At 40.5% G+C, this 20,367-nt stretch overlaps 1 pseudogene; it reads left to right on the forward strand.

Moving 5' to 3' along the window:
* The first annotated feature begins 10,378 nt into the window (after positions 1-10,378).
* On the forward strand, positions 10,379-18,945 carry LOC111149708 (annotated as a pseudogene).
* The last annotated feature ends 1,422 nt before the right edge of the window (positions 18,946-20,367 follow it).

Below are 20,367 nucleotides of genomic sequence, written 5' to 3' on the forward strand. Positions count from 1 at the left end.
GTAGCAATATTAAGATTACATTTTAAAAAATTATCTTTTAGAAATATATACTGAAATATGAATGTATGACATGATATGATGTGTGGGATTTGCTTCAAATCCTCTGGCGTCAGGGAGAGGAGCGGGGGGATGGGGACGAACTAAAAATGGCCGGAATTGACCCCTGGTGTAGCTGGAACGTGAGATATGAGGGCTCCAGATACCACTCTCTCCAGTCTTACATAGATTTCCCTTCTTCCCTCCTTCCTTCCTGCCTGTCCTCCCTCCATACACTAGAACAAAAGAAAAACAGGAGTAAGTTCCTGCAAATAAATGCAATGTGTTCAGATATTTGAGGAACTTAATCTTTTGGGTCAGATGCTTTCCCCATGTTAAATAGAGGTATTACCTATTTCAAAACATTTACTATATCAAGACAGTGTCTGAGAGAAAGCAACTCTGAATCCAGAATGTGCTTTAATTTAAATCTCACCTTACCAGCTGGGCGACCTTGAGCAAATCATTAAACCTTGTAGCACTTCCCTGGCAGTTTTCTCACTTGTCAACCTGTAATAAAACCACTTGGTGTGCTTTATTGTGAAGATCAGCAAGAATCTTTGAAAGTGATAGGCTCTTAGCACACAGAATTTACAACAATTGGTTAGGCACTGTTATTCCAATTATTTTGGCAAAGATTTAAATTCTTTGCCACAGAAGACCTAATTCTTGATTTTCAAACTTTCACATTTCACCATTTTATTAAAGGTTTTGTTGCATTTATTTTGACAGTTAAGTCCTCCTTTTAGTCTGAGGTAGTGGCTACAGAAAATAGTAAACAGTTTAAAGTTCAATGTTAAATGTTGGTCCAATAATGAAATCGCCTTTGACTCTTAAATTTTACTTTATTCTTATGCCAACCTGTGACTGAATATTTCCTTCATATACATTTGTCCATAAGAGTAAATTTACATCAGTTGCCATAAGAAAAATCAGTCAGCTCCGGGAGTTTAAAGAATGAATGTAAAGGAGGAATATTTATCATCAACACCCCACACCCTGCCTCCCCTGCAGAAAAGTGGGAGAAGTGTCTCTGCTCTGTGGAAGCCCCACCCCTCTATTGGCTCTTGGCTTCCCTCTCCTCTTACCTCCTCAAGGACACCACTCAGCCATTCTCCCAGGCCTCTTCAACACCTTCATTCCCTTGAGTATAAAATACAAATACTATTTTCTACTTGAAAAACCCAGCTCTTCCTTGACCTCATGACTCCATTCAGGCCCTGCCTCATTGCTCAGCATTCTTTGCACCAAAACTCTAAAGTCCTCCCTTTCTACTCTCTCACCCACCCCTCTAATCATCTTTCATCCCCACCACACCCGAGAATCAAGTCTTGTCAAGGATCTTTAGCCACACCAAACCCCCAAAAGCCAGTTAATGGTCTCCATCCAACCTGACCTCTCAGTGCATTTTGACCCGGCTATCCACACTCATCTTCCCAATTTTTTCTCTTCTTTCCCACTGTTTTCTCTTAGCATCTGAGGCTCCTCACTCCTTGTTTTCTTATTTCAACTCCCTTTTCCTTCTTCTGAACCCAGTTGCCAACCATGGAAGCCCAGGGCTAGGTCTTCAGCCCTCTTTTCTTCCAGTCCTTCTATTCCCACCTGTCCCCACACCCACCATAGATCTCTTCTAGGCCCATGAATTTAAATGCTACCATTCACTCATGACAACCTTATTTTTAACTCCAGCCCTGCCTTCTCCTCCAAGCTCTGGTCGCATAAATACATTTTTTTTAAATGCAAGTATAATTGACATAGTGTTATATTAGTTTCAGGTGTATAATATAATGATTTAACAAGTCTATACGTTTCTCAGTGCTCCTCACAATCAGTACTCTTAATCCCCTTCGCCTGTTTCATGCATTCCACCCCACCACCTCCCCTCAGGCAACTACCACTTGTCTGTATTTAAGAGTTTAGGTTTTTTAAGTCAGGAAACTACAGGTTGGCAAGGATGTGGAGAAAGGGGAACCCTCCTACAGTGTTGGTGGGAATGCAAGCTGGTGCAGCTACTCTGGAAAACAGTATGGAGGTTCCTCAAAAAATTGAAAATAGAGCTAACCTATAACCTAGCAGTTGCACTACTGGGTATTTATCCCAAAGACACAAATGTAGTGATCCAAAGGGGCATGAATGTTTATAGCAGCAATGTCCACAATAGCCAAACTATGGAAAGAACCTAGATGTCCATCAACAGATGAATGCATGAAGATGTGGTGTATATATATATCTCACACACGATGGAATACTATGCAGCCATCAAAAGAAAATGAAATTTGTCATTTACAATGACGTGGATGGAACTAGAGGGTATTATGCTAAATGAAATAAGTCGATCAGAGAAAGACAATTATCATATGATTTCACTGACATGAAGAATTTGAGAAACAAGACAGAGGATCATAGGGGAAGGGAGGGAAAAATGAAACAAGACAAAACCAGATAGGGAAACTCTTAATCTCGGGAAACAAATTGAGGGTTGCTGGAGTGGAGGAGCAAGGGAGGGATGGGGTGGCTGGGTGTTGGACATTGGGGAGGGTATGTGCTATGGTAAGAGCTGTGTGTAAGACTGATGATTCACAGACCTGTACCTCTGAAACAAATAATACATGTTAAAAAAAAGTCTAGGTTTTTTTTCTCTTTTTTCCTTTGTTCGTTCATAAATACAATTATTTAATTAACATCCACATTTGGGTATCCAATTGGCATCTCAAAGCTAACATTTCCAAGAGATTCCACATTTTTCCTCAATAAACCCCACCTCTTGATTATGTGCATGAAGGGGAAAAGGATCTAAGGACACCAATAGTTTTGCAAAAATCACTTTAAAATATTTGGGTTCTGTAAATCATTCAACAAACAGTATGTTACAGATGCTGAGTTAAGTGCAGAAGATCCACGAGAGATGAGACAGGACCACCACTGTCAAAAAACTCAGTATGGTATGTAGTCATTACTACTTACAGTTGTCCAAACTTGGCATCTTGTTGCTTTGCGTTTCCTCATTTGAAACATAATAAAAATAATTATACTTTTCTCATACGATCGTTATGTGAATCAAATAAAATACTATATAGGGGCACCTGAGTGGCTCAGTCAGTTAAGCGACTGCCTTCACCTCAGGTCCTGATCCCAGGGTCCTGGGATCAAGCCCCACATCGGGCTCCCTGCTCGGTGGGGAGCCTGCTTCTCTCTCCCTTAGCCTGCTGCTCCCCCTGCTTGAGCGCTCTCTCTCTCTCTCTGCCAAATAAATAAAATCTTTAAAAAAAATTTAATAAAAAAAAAAAATACTATATATAAAACTATTCCAGTGCCTGGCACATAGAACCCACTGAATAACTTTTAATTTTTTTTAAGATTTTATTTATTCATTTGTCAGAGAGAGAGCGCACACAACAGGGGGAGTGGCAGACTGAGGGAGAAGCAGGCTCCCTGCCAAGCAAGATACCTGATGAGGGGCTCAATTCCAGGACCCTGGGATCATGACCTGAGCTGAAGGCAGATGCTTAACCTACTGAGCCACCCAGGCATCCCAATAAGTGGCTAAAATCGTTATGTCCTGTTGTCTCCTGAAATTCCAAGTGTCATTTTCTTTATGCCTCAAAGGGAGACAGGAATATAAATAAATATGGAAATTATGCAAGACACTTGAGAGTCATACATAAATTAGTGCAAGTTCTGAAAGAAAATGTTCTCCAACAAAAAGCCCAAACCAAACAATTGCTACATAAACATCCGCTGCAGAGGACATCTTTTCCTCCAGTCTATGCTTATTGCCTTTATCTTATTCATCTCTGCCTTCTGGTCCTCTCTTCCCTCTCAAGTATCCTTCATGAAAAAAGGCACTCCACGTGGAGAGACATCCTCATTCTTTCTTCCTCCTACACACGAAGGATCTGCTACCTTAAAAAGCTGAGCCAGCAGAGTGATGGTGTCTAAATGCCAATTATGGAAAGTCATAAAGGAAGCCTATCGTTTTGTTTCCTGTGTCAATACTTGGCAGGCACTCTGATTTCCAGACAGTAGGATTGTTTTGCCTCCCTGGCCACAAGCAAGGAGTCCTTAGAAGTCTGTCCTTCCCCTGGGAAGGCTGAGGGACCCGGGAAAGGAAACTGCCTTGAAGCAGGGCTGTTCTGCAGGGTTCAAGGTACCTGTGGAGCTCAGCTGTTTCAATCGTGGTTCAGAAAAGCTCAGTCATGTCATGAGCTGTTTGAAAATTCCCTTAGAAGCTTTTACTGACCAAGCTAATCGTCCACCTATAGTTTCTTCTAAGACTCACCCCCCTTTTTGCTAATTTTAATGTATCCTACTATGAAGTCATCCACATAGCAATCTTATAGATTGTTTAAGGGTTTTTGGAAGCACACTGAACCTTATATTACAGAGTACTGACATAAGTACTTTTTTTTTCACCAAAATCTTTGCATGCCTGTAAATTATTAGAAAACTGAACTCAAATTTCACATCAAATCCCAAAGTGTGTGACCAAGAGTGCTATTCTTCTTTCACAGGTAGAAAAACTGAAACCCTGAGACATTACGAAATCCGTGACATGGCAGGAATGGGGTGATGGAAGCCTGATATAAAACGCTTTCTCCTTTTGTTTTTCCTGTGGGCCTTCTTTAAGCATGAGGTCTCATCAGCATCCTGAACAAGGGGCATCCTCTTGAAGAGATTTGCATTTTTCCTGACAAGGGATGACAAGGACACATTTAGCTTCATGCCTTCTCCCAGCCCTCTTAAAGCAAGTGAGTCCCTCTGTGCCTCTCCTCTGATTTATTTTTGTGAGGACCTCACTGACAAGTAAACTTTCTTGCCTCTGTTCAGAGTCTATAAATAATGAATTACTGTCTCCCAAGATAAAAGGGAGGATTAGCTCTTCCACAGAGTGCAAATCCCACAGAAGGTCAACAGGACATTGTAATGCTCCCTTCAGCCCACCCAGAGCACACAAAGGGCAGGTCTTGTGTCAGGAACTTCTTCATCAGGACCCAAGAGAAAAGCCTTAAACTGACTCCTTACAGATGGAAACAGACTCAGGGAGACAGAGTTGCTTGAGCTCCCACAGCGAGTGCCTGGCAGAGCTGGAAGAAAACAGAAGTCTGTTCCATTCTGTGTCCATCCTACTTCCCTTTTGTACCATGGAAGACAAGGCTGCTCAAGCATCTCCAGGACATCTGAAGATCTGTAATCTAACCCATCTAGACCCCCTGCTCTGGTTCAACCCTTGGGCCAGCCTCAGAAATCCATTTACCACCCCTGAGAAACTAGGGCTTTGCCAACGGCTATCCCAGACTGGGCTGAATTCCTGAATTAGGATGTGTGATTCTTTCTCCACCAAATATGAGTCAGGGGCAAATCAAGGCTGACTGGTATTAGAAAATGGGAGGGAAGTAGAGGCTCTGGGACCAGACCAGGTTGTCTGCCTGGAATCATCATTTGCTGGCAGTGAAAGTGAAAAGACATTGCCCCACTTCTCTGAGCCCCAGCTTCCTAACCCAGAAAATGGAGACAGTAGAAACTTCTGATCCAACCGCATTACGCCGGGAATCAAAACAAGTAATGGAAATAGGTGTCCCTCACCAAGAAAACAGATAAACAAACTGTGGGTACCCACACAATAGAGTATTACTCATTAACAAAAGGAAACAAATCACTGATACAGGCAACAACACAGATGACTCTCAAAGGCATTACATGAAGGGAAAAGAGACACAAAAGACTGCAAAGATCCAATTTACATGAAGTTTCCTAGCAAGAAAAGCTAAGCATTGATGATAGATATCAGGATAGTGGTTGCATGGGGTTGGGGTGGGAGGAATTGACTGAGAAGGGTAATGAGGAGAATTCCTGGGGTGATAGAAATGTTCTGTGCCTTGATAGAAGTGCATGCATTTGTTAAGACTGATAGAAACACACATTTAAGACCTATGCATTTCACCATAAGTACACTGTGCCTCAATAAAAAGGGCGATAACATTTAAAACCTTTGTAAATAGAAGAGCTGTGTACAAATGTAAAAGGCCACAGTCCTCCTTCCGTCACTTCTTGGTCAGACAACCTCATACAAGTGTCTTCTGGTGGCTCCCACCAAAAATCCACTTAACCGAAATTGCCTTCTTTTAATAACCAACGTTTATGATTGGATCCGAACATAGGGAGTTCTGAGAAAAGCAAATAGCAGACAAGTAGAGGAACACTAAGTTTAGAGATAATGATTCATATTCTAATAGCAAAGTGGCATATGGGCCATTCCACAGCGTCTGCGCATTTCCTCTAAATCAGACTCCTAGATTTCCATAAGAAAGGGAAGTTGCTGTTTAAGATATAGCCAAGATAGCAAGCAGCAATAAAAAGAATAATAGCCACTTGTATTGAATATACTAGCCTCTTTCAAAATGTTTCTGCTCACAACAGCCCTGCAAAGCAAACAGCATTATCTCCATTTCACAGCTAAGAAAACAGAGGCTCAGGAGTGGCTGAGTTACTTGCCCTACGAAACAAGAAGTCAAAATTAGCATGTCTAACTCCATTGCTTCTTCACTCTACCCTGGTAGATACGGAGAGATCCAGTCTCACCTTCTAATTAGTTATCTTCACAGTTGTAGGTAATTTTATATCATTACAGAACACCATAACAGTGATAGCTAATATTTACCGAACATTTATTATGTCTCGGGAATTCACCATGTATTAACTCACTAAATGCTTAAAATTCAGTAAGAGGTAGATATTATTAATAGCTTGATTTTACAAATGAAAAAACTGGCCATGAGAAATAAAAGAACTTTTCCAAGGTCACATATGTAGCAAGCAGCAGAGCCAGGATTTGTGCCCAGGCTGGCGGGCAGAAGCCACATGAGCATTCCAGTCCTTGCATTATCTCTTATCAATGCCGGGTAAGGGGTGGCTCACCTCCGAGAAACCCAAAGTGCGAGGCATAACAGAGTAAGGTTAAATCTCTCATTTTGGAAAAGAGTAGAAAACTTTTCAAGTTTCCTAGGAACAATCTGCAACCAGAGGTTAGTCCTAGATTGCAAAACAATTGCATATCTCCTCCAATTTCTGTCCAACTCATAAGACTAGGTGGGTCGATCAGTACTTCTGCAGCAGACGCAACAACAACAGAATTTAACAAATCTTCACTGACAAGTATCCTAAAAAGCTCATCAAAACTGACCATCTTGTAGAATTTCATTTACCTATCTAATGGATCATCACAACACCTCCAAAAGATGTGTTCAGACTCTCAGAGGAATGGCTCACTGTGCCATAAGGGAGAAGGAAGCGTGTCAGAAAAGGAAGCAAGACAAGAAACCCAGGTGTTTCTGATACTTTCCTTCTTCTTCCTCCTTCTAGAGAATTACTGAGCTCAGGCTCCAATTCCTTTCACAGGGCTCCCAGATGTTAGCGGGCATCACAAACACCCGGAGGAAGGGCAAGTTCTAACAAGTCCCCAGATGAGGTGAGTGCTGCTGGCCTGAAGACCACACACTGAGAACCACTGCCCTATAATATTTATTGCTAAGAAGACTCTGTTTAAATATCTCCAACCACAGGGGGCAAGGAGGTGAAATTAACACTACCCACTCACAGCACCTCAGTGGCTCAGTTGGTTGGGCGGCTGCCTAAGCTCAGATCATGATCCTGGAGTCTCAGGATAGAGTCCCCCATCCATCTCCTTGCTTGGCAGGGAGTCTGCTTCTCCCTCTGACCCTCCCCCTTCTCCTGCTCTCTCTCTCTCTCTCTCAAATAAATAAATAAAATCTTAAAAAAAAAAAAAAAACCTACCCACTCCTTCAAAGCAAGAAGTTACAATTTCACTTACCAGCAATAAGAAGGCACATTTTAATTTTGTTCAGAAACAGCAAAAAAAGCCCAGCTCCAAACTGTCTATGAACAATGTTTGCACCTAGTCAGAAAAACAAAACAAAACATAACACCCTGAAGACCCAGCAGCTGATGTACAGGTTCTGCATAAACCTGGGCGACCTGAGTCTCAGCTGAGCTCATTTAGCTTAACAAGTCTCTAGCTCCAGTTCACAGTCAGCAGAAGAGATCAATAAAGCTCCATAATGCTTTTCCGTTCATCTCTGGACTTTCTTTGCACAAAATAATAAAAGATGAGCAAGGGTCAAGAGTGCAATAGACATAACCCACACCTGCCGGCTCATTAGTTCTCACTACAGTTATATAGAGTCAAGCAGCATTTTTTAAGGTTTCTGTGTTTTTCTGTGGTCATTTTGAAGAGACCCCCCCCCCATGCACACACACCTCAGTTTGTTACAATTCACCAAATCCTAGATATGAAAGGGGCCTTAGAAATCTTTTGGCTTCTCTTCCCATTGTTAGGGTATGGAGTCGACCACCCCTCAATTAGACAGAGAACACTCTTGATAATGCAAGTCACACAGCGAGGTTTATTTGACAAGCTTAAGCTTGGGCCCAAGTATACCCGACAAGCAGAGTAGGTACTTGGACCCCGAGGCTAGTTAAGGCAGGGATTTTTATGGGTCATTACAAGAGGCTTGGGGTGGGGGAGGAGGAGAAGTTTCAGACTTTTCTGCAGTAGGCTGATTAGCTGTTGCTGGTTACAGGGTTAGGTACTTTCTTGGAAGTGTTTACAGGGTTAGGTTTTCCTGTTACTAAAGCAGGGTGGGGGTCTCTGGAACTAAAGCAGGGTGGGGGTCCCTGGAACTAAAGTAAAGTAGGGGAAAGTTCAGCCCTTGAGCCTGAGATGGCTGCCCAAGCTAAGATGGCTGTACTTATGCTAACCCACTCTTACACCATCAGTCTATGGTGCACAAAACTTTCCTACAATATTTTTAGGAGATGTAAATATGACAGTCTTCAAAAAGACGAAGGCAGACCTACCAGAGTGATTTGCAGAGTAACTTTACCTGGATCCCTGACCTATTCACATGATATGATTGCTTTTTATAAAATAAATCCTTCAGGGGTGCCTGGGTGGCTCAGTCCGTTAAGTATCTGTCTTTGGTTCAGGTCATGATCTTGGGGTCCTGGGATCAAGTTCTGCATTGGGCTCCCTGCTGGCAAGGAGTTTGCTTCTCCCTCTCCCTCTCCCTCTGCTTCTCCCTCTTCCTCTGCCCTTCCCCCTACTCATGCTTTCACTCTCTCTCTCAAATAAATAAATAAAATCTTTAAAAAAAATCTTTCATAGGGGTGTCTGGGTGGCTCAGTGGGTTAAAGCCTCTGCCTTCGGCTCAGGTCATGATCTCAGAGTCCTGGGATGGAGCCCCACATCGGGCTCTCTGCTCAGCAGGGAGCCTGCTTCCTCCTCTCTCTCTGCCTGGCTGTCTGCCTACTTGTGATCTCTGTCAAATAAATAAATAAAATCTTTAAAAAAAAATCTTCCATAAACTTCACTATTAAGGAAGTAAGACAACTAATAACCACTGAGTATCTGCTCTGTGCAAGGCAATGAGAAACTCCTTTTACAAACATCATCTTACTCATCCCATCAATAGGCAGCTAACTTTCAGCCCAAGTAATCTGCCTATCCAACTGTGCACTGAAACCAGCAGCAAGCCAGTCAGGAAACTTTTGTGTCAAATTTAAATGATCCAACAGCTAAGTTGAAAAGTAAATTTCTAACACCTTCCATGTGTTAAATGACTAGCCTTGGCGAAAAGAAACATTAGCTTTAGTAATTAAGAGTAGAAAAGCTCTTTCCCAGTCAAGTCAGGAATGCTATTTGGTATTATGGAGAGGACAGGCATTTCAAAGGACATTGATTATTTCCTCATGAACAACAACAAAAAGTCAACCAAAAGGGCTGCAAGTGATACCTTTAAAAGGATACAGGGACGGATACAGGGAGGACAGTGATCCTGTCCTTTGCAAGAGGCACAGAAGGTCAAAAACCTCCCCTAAGTAAAGGAGGGCTCAAATACAAGGGTATTATTTATTAGGATGGTAAAAAAGCCCTGTCTCCAGAGTGCATCTACCACTACACCCTTCCTCCCATCTCTCATTCTCTGTCAATCTCCCTAGCTGAGCCACCCTTTTCATTCTAGGGGAGAACTGTCTGTGTGCATCCCCCCCACCTTTCCAACACCCCATCGTCATTGTCCTCTCTCCCTCTCCCCGCCTACTAGTGGCCATAGTATAGAATTGAAGTCTTCAATTTCATAGTCCTTGATTAGAAATTTTTATAGTTCTCCCTTAAGAATGCCTCAGCTTTTTTTTTTTAAATGAGCTCCAGTCTTATTTAAAACTTCAAGGTTTATAATTACTAAAATTGTCTTGAAATCTGCTAAATCCAGAAAACCATGTTCTACGCCTCCGTGAAAGATAATTTTAAGATGAAATCGGGAAAAGCATGATTTCTGCAGATCTGGAGGAGTACGCACCACAGGAGGGTATGCGTCTAGGAATGCCTGACCTCTTGCAAAGCCAATCACTAAATTAAAAACAAAAAATAAAAGTCTTGATAAAAGAAAAATTCCAGTAGAGAAGACTTGGGGCAGATAAAATGTACCATCTCTGAGATACAGTGACTCAAACTATTACATTGTTTCAATGTAAAGAATGAAAACCTGAAACAGAAAAAAAATGTTTTTTTAAGAGAAAAACAGTTTGTCTTAATATAAGATATTTTTCAAAAGTACAGGGAAATTCCTAGTGCTCGTTTTGTTTCAAGTATTGATCTACCTCTTAATTGCTTCTTTCTTTGCTATTATTGATTTCAAAATCAGAAGGAGGGCTTTAGCATTTATTCATTTATTTATTCCTCAAATGCCTGGGGGGAGAAAAGGCTTCTGGCAGAAAAGATAGTGTTTTCTTGCCCCTGCAGCTTCTAAACTTAAAAGAGACAGGCTCTGAGCCAAATGCCTCAAAAGGGAGGACACAAATGTTGATATATTGCTGACTGAAATAACTTGTCCGGCTTATGAACATCAAGTACCAGAAATCTGTGCTCCAAGATTCCTGCAGCTTCCGAGCTACTGCCAGGTTCTACCCTGGGTCCAAACTCACAGTTCTTAAAATCAGGTCTTTGGTTGCTAAGACCAATGAGCCTGAGTCTGGCTCTCTTCTCCTGGGACTGAAATGTCCTTAGTTCTTAGAAGGACTTAAGTTTGAGTTCATAGTTTCCTAAGACCTGTCAAAGAGACTTCTGAGTAAACCCTCCACAAAAAATTGTGTCCCATCCAAACAGCGACTGCAGTAGAAATAACTTGACCCTTATAACCTGGAATTGATCGTCCATTATTCACACAACAGTTGGAGGAGAATTCCTAGGGACTCGATTACTCAAAACCAATTATTCTATTACTCAAAAATCTATTACTCAGCTTTCCTGAGAAACAACACTAATATGATTCGTTTCTTTTTAAGAAACCATAAGCCTCCTTGAAACTAAGATGAAAAAATAAACTCTTCCAGTTTTTCTTTAATATTCTCCTCAATTAAACTTGGATATTAGTGTGGAAGTGCAGCTTCATGACAAAAGCTTTGCCTTCCTACTATTTGCTATAATCTAAGAAATGTCTAAATAGAAATGTGGAACTGCTTGATTTCCTCAAAAAAAAAACCTCTATTATTTTGGTAATAAAATATCGGGGTAATGTGAAATAAAATTCAAGGAATGCAGGTATTTTACCGTAAATATTCATGTTACCTCCTACTGGGTTTTTACCAGAGCTGATGGCAAGTTAAAAGTGAAAACAAAATAAAACAAAACAACTTTTTAAAGATTACCTCTTATTTGCTAGCTAGGTCACTTCCTCTCTAAGGCACTTGCTCTCTCATTCTAACCTCAAATTCAGAGTTCAACCCTGCGGCTCAGCAAAAGCATGAATTTTATGGACCTTTAAAATAATTTGAATATAGTGGCATTAAAAATGTTACACCCACAAGGCCCAGGGTCTAGTTCATGGTATTCATTAAAATATTTCCCTTTCCTTTATTTCATTGGTTAGATTCTCAAACAACTGAGATAATAACAATGTGGCCAAGAGCAGTTCAACTCCCATCTTCATCTGCAAGTTCTTTTGTGTTTCACTCCCATCTCAGAAGCCCCCTATCCCTCTACCTACATTTTCCTGCAAAGAAGAAATCACAGATTTTAACCTGGCTTCCTTGAGGAATACTTCCTCATTTCTTTTTTAACCATTTACAATTGAAAATTTCTTCATCTTGGGTGCAGGCTGCCATCGGCATTCCTCAAGCTCAGACCTGAACGGTATCAGTCAATCATGGTGATTCCTCCTAGGCCACAATGTCTCATACCCTTGTTGACAGGCATTGCTCTTATTTATTTACTTACTTACTCACTTACGTATTTATTTTATGTAGGCTCTACCCCAGCACAGAACCCAACGCTGGGCTTGAACTGACCATGAGATCAAAACTTGAGCCAAGATCAAGAGTTGGACATCTAACTAACTGAGCCACCCAGGTGCCCCTGACAGGCATTTCTCTTAATGCATCTCCTGTTTCCTCCATCAAAACTCTCAGTAGGCCTCCTTTGACCTCTCTTTCTTTCTTTTTTAAATTTATTTGAGAGAGACAGAGACAGAAAGACAGAGAGAACATGAGTGGGGAAAGTGGCAGAGGGAGAGGAAAAGCGGGCTCCCCGAGTCCCCCCCATGGGGCTCCATCCCAGGATCCTGAGATCATGACCTCCACCAAGGCAGATGCTTAAATGACCAAGCCATCCAGGTGCACCCCACTTTCTGATGAGAGTTGTGTGATCAATAATATCTAACCAGGTCTAGATCTCTCCTCTTGGTTCATTTGGTTGCCTCACCTTGAAAATGTCTTCCTGGTTTGTAAGTGTTCTCTGTGAATGCTAGATAATCTGCTCTCCTTTCAGTTGCAGTAATTTATTTTTTTATTATTACTTTTAAATTTTTGTTCCAAGTTTTTGTTGGAATCCCAGTTAGTTAACTATAAACATATAGTTTAAAGTTAGTTTCAAGAGTAGAATTTAGTGATTCAATACTTACATGTAACATTCAGTGCTTATCACAAGTGTCCTCCTTAATAGCCATCACCCATTTAGTTGCAGTAACTTAATACCTGTGTTATCCCATCATGCCCTTCTCTATCAACTGCTCAACTGAATGCTTAATGGGATGCACAAGTCTAAAGCATGAGGAGACACAACTTTCTAGGAGGTGTCAACTTGTAAAAGAGAGATCTACCTCTGAAACACAAATAGAAAAGAGAGTCTAGAAGGTTTGCTATATGTTTAACTCCATCTCTGGTAGTCAGACTTTAACTTCTATTAAGTCAAGAGTCTTGTATTTTCACATCAATGAGTCACTGAAATGTGACATGGAGATAACTATAAGCCTTTTCTCACTTTTCTAATTTAGAAGCTCAAAAAAAAAAAAAAATCATCTGAGTGAAACCCTGCTTTTAGCCCTAAAGGAGCTGGATGATATGACAATATGCATTTTTAATGTAATTCAATAAAAATCATGTAGTGCCACCCTCCTTTTCCCCCCAATCTTCTCCACGTGCTTCTGGGTTTAAAAACTTTCAGAATTAATACAATACTAGTGGGAAATGTTGAATCGTGGTCTCATTTTATGTTTGACATGGACTGAGTATCTTCAGCCATGCCAATTAACTTTCTTGGCCTCCATGTATTACCCATTAGTTAACTTTCTTTTAGTAAGTTGGACAGGAGGAGTTACCTCTTATTTAGCATTTTTGTTCTATTTGGGTCTTCAACTGACTAGATGAGGCCCACCAACTTTGGGGAGGAAAATCTGCTTTACTCAGTCTACAGATTCTAATATTAATCTCATGTAGAAACACTCTCAAGGACACATTCAGAATACTGTTGGGACACATTTCTGGGGAACCTCTGGCCCAGTCAAGTTGACACATAACACTTATCATCAGAGTGGCCAAAATTTTTGAATGATCCAACCATTTTACTTTGGATTTTGACATGTAATCAAATCTTTGCCTAGAACAAATTTACTTTGCCTTTCTTTTCTAAGGCATTCACTGACTTTTTTTTTTTTTTTAGGGCTTTTGATTTAGCAACAGTCTTCTCTGACTTATTTTCTTATCCTTAATTAGTTGGAGTAAGACTCCTCAGCTATAATTAATAGCTGTGTAATGAGAAAAGGAGAACTCCAGCCCCATCATTGCCCATTCCCCACTAAGTGAATTGTCACCCATCTTCAACAAAACATTTTCCTCTCTCTTTTATGTACTATGAAAATTCGCAGCTGCTCTAGCATTGTGGCGTTTTTCTGTGGAGAATTTGACATTCATTGTAAAGGTATTATTTTAATTACGATCAAATGTAACTTTTGGGTCAGGTTGCTGTTAAGGATAAAAAGAACAAACAAACCCAGAGTGAAAATAAGAAATAAGAAAATAAAGCAACAAGAAAAACCAGATGTCAAGAGTAAAAAACAACAGGCAAAGAATCTCATGGAAACACAATGGCAACTGGAAAGTAGCCAGGGTCCTTCTTTGGGCAGTCTGTCTCAGTCTTCAACATTTGATCTAGTGACCTAGTGACCTGTATTTTAAATTTATATGATAGCTTAATGGGAGGCATCAGGGGAAATTGGTGAAGCATCTCACAAACCACAGAGTAATCACCTAAGAAATTCTTCCCAGCAAGACTAGACTTTTTAAAATCAGGCAGGTCACAACATGCCTGTGTAAATGAAAACAGAATCTCACCACAAATAGCAACCAACACTGATATTGATCTCCAACATTTTATTTTTTAAATGGCTGTGATATGCTTTTACCTATCATTTTTTAAAAGCAGCATTATGGAGATAAAGTTCATATACCATACAACTTGCTCATTTATAAAATACGGTTCAGTGGTTTTTTAGTATGTTCATAGACTTGTGCAACCATCATCACTATCTAATTCCAGAATATTTTTATGGCCCCAAAAAGAAATTCTATATTCATTAGCAGTTAACTTTCTATTCTCTCACTCCCACCGTTCCCCTAACCTTGGACTCGAATTGAAAAATGAACTCTTTTTTATTTATTTATTGTTATTTTAAAATAAATAGGCTCCACCCCAACAGGGGGGCTTGAACTCATGATCCTGAGGTCAAGAATCCCACACTCTACCAACTGAGCCAGCCAGGTGCCCCCAAAATCAACTCTTTTTGAGTCTGGGGTCTGCCATCTTTTGGACTGGAATTTACATCATTGGCTCTCCTGGGTCTCCAGCTTGACAACTACAGATCTTGAGACTTGCCAACCTCCTTACTAAAATGAGCTAATTCTTTACAAATTATCCCCCTCCCTCCTGCTGCACCTCCTCTTTCTCTTTTGCTCTCACTCTGTCTTCATAATTGGATCTATTTCTCTGGAGAACCCTAATACATCCACTTTAGATCAATCTGTATTTCAGACATTGAGAGTTCTGTCATTATTTTTTTTTAAGATTTTATTTATTTATTTGAGAGAGAGTGAGAGTGAGAGAACACAGTAGCAGAGAGAGAGGGAGAAGCAGGCTCTTCACTGAGCAAGGAACCCAATGCGGGGCTTGATCCCAGGACCCTGGGATCATGACCTGAACCAAAGGGAGATATTTAACCAACTGAGCCACCCAGGGACCCCGAGAGTTCTGTCATTATTATCCTTAACTGATGAATCAATCAATTTCTCATAAAATTGGAAGCTGTTATGTTTAAGCTAATTTCAACTTTTAAAACCAGAGTTATTTTATCTTATTTTTTCTCAACTGTTGTTTCAGTAAAAGTCTTTTAAACAGATGAGGAAGTGAAGAGTTCTATATCTGAATATGTGATATTGAATTAAAGTATAAATGTTTAATGTTGGTCTGAAATATTTGGCTAAACAATGGGTTTCCCTGAAAAGGTGGCTCATAGAAAACACTGTTGAGTAAGTGATAGTTGGCACAAAACGGGAGGAAGGGGAGAAGATAGGGAGGGAAAAGGGGGGCTGGGGGAAGGAAGAGGAAGTTGTCACCAATTATTTTCCTAAAAGACTAGCTTAAAGCTGTATATGATATAAAAGATTTTAATAAGCAAAAGAGATGTATTAGGCATTTTCTAAGGGTCAGATACTTAGCTAACTGCTTTATATGCATTATAATCTCATTGAACTGTCAAAACAATAGTAAAGAACACTTATGAGACATTTCCTCAGTGCCCGGCACACTTCTGAGTGCTTTTTTTGTATATTAATTAAGTAACTTAATATGTTAATTATCCTTTGTGGCAGATGAGGAAATTGAGATTTTGGAGAAGTTTAAGTAAGTTATCCTCATTCACAAGTTAAGTGGTCATGGATTTAAATATGGGAAGTCTGGCTCCTATATCTGTTCTCCTAACCAGGACAACACAGCCACCTTCTTTGAGAAAAGTGATATATGAGAAGTCATGGAAAGATTGTTTACAGTGAGCCAACAGAGTATTGGGCAAATGACAGGTTTTGACATCCAGCTCTTAAAGTTGTGTCACTTTAGAAGAGTTACAACCTCTCTGACTCTTGGTTTCCTATCTATAAAAATGAGATAAAAGCTCCCACCCTGCCTACTAGTGACAAGACAAAGAGATAATGTATGGAAGCCTTGGTAGTAATAGTTTAATAAATTATAGTTATATCAACATTATCATTTTCTTTATCCATGTTATTATTATTATTCTTTTGAAGTTTGACATAGTGCTCAAAGACCCAAGCCATACAACTTTCCTAGCTAGACCTTGTTTTCAACCTTACAGTTCTAGTTCATAAAGAAAATAAAATTCTATGTTGATAGAGGTAAACTGAAACACAACAACTGATAGTAATGGAGGGTATCAGGTGCCTCTTTATAACAACATAACTGGGGCAGGGGATGTTTTCCATTTAACAGAAAAACAGAATTACCACTTATTTGGAGAAAACAATGATAAATAAAAATTACTAATGAGGTTCCTTATACTAACTAGAAGGACACTGAGATGGGTTCTTTTAGTTAATTAATATATTCCAGTAATATATGCAAGTACCTGTACCATAATGTGGTTCTGGAGATGTTAGCTGGCTTAGCCAAAGGTGCAGAGTTGCTGTAAAGCTAGTGGGTGACTCAGTAAAGACTAGCACACATCAGCTTAATAGACCTTTAGAATTCTCAGTGTTACAAAGAGTTCTACTCTGGGGACCAAGAGTATTTTATGTCATCATAAAAATAAGTAGTGCTAATCTAATAATGTTTTTTAAAAATAAGGGTTAAGGTGTGGACTCAGTTTGTGAGGAGATTTTGCCTTCTGCTGTGCTGTGGAGCAAAGCTTGTTCCTCTCCCATGCAGGTTGAATTGACCAAAGCCACGGTTATGCAGAAGCCTGGTCCCTGCTGGTGAGGCAGGAATTTGTGAGACAGTATTACACGCTGCTGAACCAGGCCCCAGACATGCCATACAGATTTTATGGGAGGAACTCTTCTTATGTCCATGGGGGATCAGATCCAAGTGGAAAGCCAGCAGATGCAGTCTATGGACAGAAAGCGATCCAGAGGAAAGTGATGTCACAAACTTTACCAGTTGCTGCACTAAGATTCGCCATGTTGAAGCTCATGCTACCTGAATGATGGTGTAGTGGTCCAGGTGATGCGGTTGCTCTCTAATAACAACCAGACTTTGAGGAGATTCATGCAGATGTTTGTCCTTGCTCCTAAGGGCTCTGTCACAAATAAGTTCTATGTTCACAATGATCTCTTCAGATACCAAAATGAGGTTCTTTGGTGGCTTTGTCAATGAGCCTCAGGAGGAATCTGAGGAAGAGGTAGAGGAATCTGAAGAAAGGCAGCAGACACCTGAGGTGGTACCTGATGATTCTGGAACTTTCTATGATCAGACTGTCAACAATGACTTAGAAGAACAGTTAGAGAAACCTATGGCTGAACCAGAGCCAGATCCTGAACCTGAACCAGAACAAGAACCAGAGCAAGGGGACACCTGGGTGGCTCAGTGGGTTAAGCCTCTGCCTTCGGCTCAGGTCATGATCTCAGGGTCCTGGGATCGAGCCCCGCATCGGGCTCTCTGCTCAGCGGTGAGCCTGCTTCCCTCTCTCTCTGCCTGCCTCTCTGCCTACCTGTGATCTCTCTCTCTCTCTGTCAAATGAATAAAAATTTAAAAAAAAAAAAAAAAAAAAAAAAGAACCAGAGCAAGAACCTGTGTCTGAAATCCAAGAGGAAAAGTCTGAGCCAGCACTAGAAAAAATTGTTCCTAAGGATGCTCAGAAGAGTTCTTCCCAGCATCTACAGACATACCTCAGATGGTGCAGGAAAACTTGAGGACATTTTCTTGGGGATCTATGACCAGGAAGAACATTCCACCCAGTGGAGCTGTTCCAATTACCGGGATATCATCTCATGTTGTTAAAGTACCAGCTTCACAGCCTCATCCGGAGTCTAAGCCTGAATCCCAGATTCCATCACAGAGGCGTCAGAGGGATCAAAGAGTGGGAGAATGATGAATAAAAATTCCTCCCTAGAGGAGATCTATACCAATCCATGAGGCTGGTGAGCAAGGTGATGTTGAACCCCAAAGAATTGTGAGACACCCTGATGGTCACCAACTTTTCATTGGCAATCTGCCAGATGAAGTAGAAAAATTGGAGCTTAAAGATTTTTTTCAACGTATGGGAACATGGTGGAGCTACATATTATCAGTGGCGGGAAATTACCCAGTTTGGGTTTTATTGTGTTTGATGATTCTGAGCCTGTTCAGAAGGTCCTTGGCAACAGGCCCGTCATGTTCAGAGGTGAGGTCCATCTGAATGTGGAAGAGAAGATCCAAGCTGCCCGGGAGATAACCGCCTGTGGGGCCTTGGAGGCCCTCGATGTGTGCTGGGTGGTGGAATGAGCGGCCCTCCCTGAGGGGACCTGGTGCAGAAGCCAGGATCTGGAGAGGGAAGGAGAATTGCTGCAAGGCAGTGAATTGCTCTTCACTGATCTTCAAGCAGCACTACAAATCTAGCTCCTGCAGAATGGTGAATTTCTTACACCAGCATGTGGTATCCTGGAGTTTGACCCCAGTCTGTGAAAAACTGCTTAAGTTTATACAATTTTACTTTTTATGTTAATGATGTGTGCTCCCTCTCCCCCCGTTCCCTCTCCTGACCTTTTAGTCCTTCACTTCCAGTTTTGGGGAATGATATTTTAGGAAAAGATTTAGATTTTTAAAGAAGAGAAAAAGACTGAATTTCCTTGCTTTACTTTTGCATATACAGGCTGAATTCTTTTTTTTTTTTTTTTAAAGCCGTTTCCCCAAAGGAATGTGTCTGGCTTATTTCTGACATTTGGTATGTTTCATTCATTGGAATAGTTATTTTCTGTGTGTTTCAAAAGCCTGTGAGAAACACAAGATTTGATAAACATTTTGAAGGCAGGAAAAATCCAAATCGTTTCTTCTTTGAGAGTCATGACTACCTTCTGGTGTGTAGAAATTGTCATTGGAAAAATTGGCAGTTTTGATTCTTGCTGGTATGGTTAAAAACTGAGTAAAAGGTATTAGAATTTTTTTTTTCTTTTGATATGTGATCGCAGAACAATTATAAGCCTACAGTTTTTACCACTTAAATTGTGGGATAGGTTTTAAATGTCTAGGATGCAACTATTTAGATGTCTTTTGAAATAGTGTTGTTTCATGTTTAATTTGTATTTGTAAGAAAAAAATGCCCAAAAAACAAAAGAGAAACCCCAAAACCCAAATAACACAAAACCATAGCAAAACTGTTGTGTCTTCTATTTATCTTTGATTCCAGCCTTGTTTAAAGAAAAAAAAATTTTTTTTAAGGCTAAAAAAATAAATAAATAAAAATTTAAAAATAAATAAAAACAAGGTAAGGGGGTACCTGAATGTCTCAGTCAGTTAAACATCTGACTTTGGCTCTGGTCATGATCTCAGGGTCCTAGGATTAAGCCCCGCCTGGAGCCCTGCCTCAGGCTCCAGTCCCCAGTCAAGCTCCACACACAGCAGGGCGTCTGTTTATCCCTCTCCCTCTGTCCCTCCTCCCCTTTTCCCTCTCCCTCTGCTCCTCCCCCCTCACGCCCACCCCCACAAACCACCCCGCTCAAGCTGGCTTATTCTCTCTGTCTTAAATAAATAAATAAATCTTTGAAAAAAATTTTTTTAATTTTAAAAATAAGAGTTAATCTGCACATTATGAAAGTAAACCAGGAAGAAGTCAATAAAATTTATCTCAAATTTCTGGTTTTGCTATTAAATACTCCTCTTACTGGGCTTCTTACATTCTCTCCTCCTGAAAATAAAATGTACATAAGAGAATAAGTGTTGATAAAGAGAGAGATTGCTGATATAGTTAGTTGGGGCTTTATTCTTTTCTCTTGATTTCATTG

This window comes from Enhydra lutris, unplaced genomic scaffold (genome assembly GCF_002288905.1).
Source record: "Enhydra lutris kenyoni isolate GAN:26980312 unplaced genomic scaffold, ASM228890v2 scaffoldscaffold2, whole genome shotgun sequence".
Taxonomy (NCBI): domain Eukaryota; kingdom Metazoa; phylum Chordata; class Mammalia; order Carnivora; family Mustelidae; genus Enhydra; species Enhydra lutris.